This window comes from Theropithecus gelada, chromosome X (genome assembly GCF_003255815.1).
Source record: "Theropithecus gelada isolate Dixy chromosome X, Tgel_1.0, whole genome shotgun sequence".
NCBI classification, from domain to species: Eukaryota; Metazoa; Chordata; class Mammalia; order Primates; family Cercopithecidae; genus Theropithecus; species Theropithecus gelada.
In genome coordinates this window covers 59,673,578-59,678,011 of record NC_037689.1, presented here as the reverse complement: position 1 = coordinate 59,678,011, position 4,434 = coordinate 59,673,578, and the positions used below count along the sequence as shown (strand labels likewise).

The 4,434-nt window shown below is 40.2% G+C and overlaps 1 pseudogene; it reads right to left on the bottom strand.

Moving 5' to 3' along the window:
- Window positions 1–294: 294 nt before the first annotated feature.
- Window positions 295–1,511, bottom strand: LOC112616479 (annotated as a pseudogene).
- Window positions 1,512–4,434: the final 2,923 nt, after the last annotated feature.

Sequence of the window (4,434 nt, the reverse complement as noted above, 5' to 3'; positions counted from 1 at the left end):
AAGTCATGTCTATTTTCGCAAAGTAGTCTGCATGAGTTTTTCTACATATTAACTACAATTTATGGTAATTTGTGAAATCTTTTTCCGTTTTTATATGTAAGAGTCTCTATCTCCACTCACAAAGCAACAGGCACTGCTAGGGGTCTTAGGCTAACATCTGCCACCCCACTAGTCTGCATGGCCCATAAACAGGTGTGCAGAGGACCCGAGTTCACCTGTCAGCAGCACCGCGGTATCTGACTCTCCAGCCTTTCTGCCATTAATTGCCTCACATGTGGCCTTTTTCCTGATATTCTATTCCCATTGGAGGCTTTTTATTAAGACCTTGTTCCTGTGAACACATATGGGGCCCAACATATTGTCTTCAAGATGCGGGGGTGGAAAATTGGAGGCAGGAAGCAAGAAGAGTGCACTCACTCTCCCTTCTTGCTTTTCTGGAACCCAGGCCTGACCAGCATGAAACTGCAGGTGAACCCAACCGTCTGTGTCGGCAGGGAGACTTTTCCCATGGACCACACACCACCTGACACCACAGGCCTCTTGTGGAGGTTCCACTGCATCTGGCGTCCTCGCCCTGGCTGAAATTCTCACCCAGGAGGCCAGCAAAGCCTCTGGGGCAGAAATTGTCACCACAACTGTATTAACTCCCTCAAGGAGAGCACTGGAATCTTCCAGGGCAGGCGGCCCCTCCGCAGGGGAATGGCCACTTCAGGAGGATGTGTCTCAGAACTTTGCAGGGACGTTTCCCCTTTTTCCACCTTTAATTTTTCTTTTTTTTTTTTTTTTGAGACGGAGTCTCGCTCTGTCGCCCAGGCTGGAGTGCCGTGGTGCGATCTCGGCTGACTGCAAGCTCTGCTTCTCGGGTTCACGTCATTCTCCTGCCTCAGCCTCCTGAGTAGCTGGGACTACAGGCACTCGCCACCGTGCCCGGCTAATTTTTTGTATTTTTAGTAGAGACGGGGTTTCACTGTGGTCTCAATCTCCTGACCTTGTGATCCGCCCGCCTCGGCCTCCCAAAGTGCTGGGATTACAGGCGTGAGCCACCGCGTCTGGCTCCACCTTTAATTTTTTTTGCAATGATTTCCGGATTTTGGTCTCTTTTGCTGTGCTAGGAAAATCCTTTTGATTTGGGTAGGCAAAGGCACACAGGCGCTTATATGCATCCAATTTCTGGCCTGTGGAGCTCAGCTCCAATTGTTGGCACCAGGCCCGCAGAATGTGCTGGTGAATCAGATGAACAGGTGGCAGTTTAGAGGGTGATGGAGGGATTGGTATCTTCTTCTGAGGTCTGGGGTTGTCAGTGTACTCTGCCTTCTTCTTAGGACAGAGCACTTTATTGTCTTTGACAGACATTTTTTCTTTAGTTCCCTTTGTGAATGTTCCTGGCAATGCAATCATGTTTGGTTGATTAGACGCCTGCTGATCCTCTTCCCTCGACTTCTCTGTGGAGGTCTCCTTGCCTTTTGCCTTCTCCATACTTGTAGATGAAGCGGAGCCTCACAAGATGCTTCCAAAATGGCCCCAGCCCCAAGATTGCTGTTTGCAAAGTCCTAAATTCTTAAGTAAGCTGATAGAATGTCAAAGCAGAAAATGCATTTTATTTTTAATATGTTTAGTGCAATAATACCTTTCAATCAGGCTCTTTCACATTCTTTGGGAAAAGCATTAAAAAATTAAGAAATTATTATCTTTCAATGATTTCCATATTAATCAACACAAAACAGAGTCAGTTTTTGTTCAAAAACATGCAAAATTGAACAATATATTAATTTGTGATATGAAGCAACTAGGTAAACCTACAATCAATAGCAAATTTCAGTTTGTGTTTCTTAGTTGGAGACAAAGGGGATGCAATTGGAGAACACGTATGAAGTTTTTAAGGTATTGACCATGTTCTATTTCTTAATTTGGCTTGCGGGTTCATCATTGTATTCATTAAGATAAAGGCTAAAGTCCTATACTATGACTAAAGCTAGAGTTAATTTATGTCTCACATAACAATTCAAAGGCAGGCAGGGCCTTACACAATTACGACCTATGTAGATTCTGAAGGTAATTCAGTGGAATTTTTATCCTTGTTTCCTTATGCACAATTTTCCCCCTCACTGTCTTCTTTGAATATTTTCTTTCCCTAGTTTTCAGCAGTTTAACTATGATACGCTTACATATGTGTGGCTTCATTTGTTCTGTTTCGTGGTTCACTAAGAATCTTTAATCTCCAAGTTTGTGTTCTGCATTACATTTGGCAGAATTTAGAAGCCTAAAAAATACAGTTTGAAAAGCATTCATCTAGATCATCTATTTTGTTTTTTAAAATTTGGAATAAATATATCCAGAGAGGTAAGTAACTGCCTACTCAAGACTCAATAGAAAACATCCTAAGTTCAAGGCACAAAAAATGAGATATTTGGCTTAAATTTAAAATTACAAGAGTTGAACCTTTTTTGAAGGTTTGAACCTAATTGAACCTAATTAAACCTGCCCAATTTTCCATAAAACTAATCTTTACTTCTTCTTAACAAGGTCTCACTCTGTCATGCAGGCTGGAGTGCAGCAGCACAATCATAGCTCACTGAATCCTTGAACTCCTGTGCTTACATGATCCTCCTGCTCAACCTCCTGAGTAACTGGGACTACAGACCTGCCACAGTGCTGAGATAATTATTATTATTTTTTTAATTTTGTAGAGACAGGGTCTTGCTGTGTTGCCCAGACTGGTCTCAAACTCCTCCTGCAATCCTGCTGCCTCAGCCTCCCAAAGCTCTAGGATTACAAGCCATTTAAAAAAAAAAATCATAGAAATTGACCCTCTAAGGTCTTAAAACTTGAAAGGTGCATTTGTCTCATTTGAGTTCCTTCTTGAGAAAACTAATCCTCAGGCACAGAATGGAAACTAATTAGATGACCACATCCAGGCCCTGAGACATCAGACCTCTTATCCATAATTATTGCTTCCTTATCCTTCCCTAATTTCCTGCCTTCCTCACTATATAAACCCCCCAATTTTACACAGTTGAGTAATGGATTTAAGACTATGTCCAGAAATAGGAACAGTTTAAAATGATTCTGGAATCTCTTTAGGGTTTACAGTTTTGGAGTTTACTCCAAAAAACAAAACAAAACAAAACAAAACAAAACAAAAACGACTTGTGTCATTACTTTATCTCTTTGACTTGGAGAGTTTTAGTGATACATTTGGTTAATGGAATTAGATAAGATGGCAGTTAAGTCTGGTATTTTTTACACACTGCTTTTCCAGAAAGGTCTTGAGGCAGCCAGACTTATTGTGGTTTTCATCTTTGGTTTCCACTCATATTTTGGATAATAAAATTAAAGGGAAAGACAAGGAATTTTTCTTTCGGTGACCAAGCAGTACCCTGATATTCCTTTTCATGTTTTCAGGCTGACCTTGGCCCAGACAAGTATTTGTCAGATAAAGATTTTCAGTGTCTAATCAAACTTCTGCCTTCCTGTTTGGTAAGTATGTCTTTCTAGTATTCTCAGTGCTGATGACAGAGTCACAGTATTTTTTCTGGGTGAACATGGACAGAAGAGCTGTAATCCCAATCAGCCAGAGGTATGAACCTGTCATGCTCGTCCGTGTGAAGAGACCACCAAACAGGCTTTGTGTGAGCAACATGGCTGTTTATTTCACCTGGGTGCAGGCGGGCTGAGTCTGAAAAGAATGTTCCTATTTCTTTCCAAATGTTTACTAGTTGACCAAATATAATAGAATTTATATAACCAAATGCACAGGAAAACGATTTAAAATGACTTTTCTTTGAAAAGGACCAAATGCACAGGAAAACGATTTAAAATGACTTTTCTTTGAAAAGAGCCAAGGAAGCCTTTACATCATCACTTAAGAGCACAGTACAATTTGTAATTCCCTTGTCAAATCTGCTTTCATTAACTCATCTAAAGTCACTGAACGAGACTGAAGCAAAAAGCTAGTTTACCCAGCTTAACACTAGCCATTCCTTTGGCTGATTTTTAATCTTCATCAAGAAATATTTCTTCCTTATTCTCCAACCTGCCATAAAAGCAAAAACGTGCTTAGAGCTGCACAATTTTTGCAACAATTGATATGTTTCACTAAGTAATCAAGAAAAATTAAGTTTGGCAATATTATTCGCAGTTACATAGGCACAAGTAAAAGAACCATTTAATAACATTGACATAGCAAAGGCTATACTTAAAAAGAAACGGTAAATGAAGAAAATTTTCATGGAAATGGCAGGAAAATAGCACTTCAGTTTAGATTTAGTGAAAAAAATAGATGAAGAAGGAATGGTGTTTCTGAAAGTTATTACCATCCAAATCCTTTGATGAGGCTTTAACCAAGGTTCATTAAGTATTAAAGGTTAACAGCTGTATCCTCAAGCAGTTGGGATGCAAAAAGAAAAAGAAGTCACCTGCATTTAAGCATGTTCT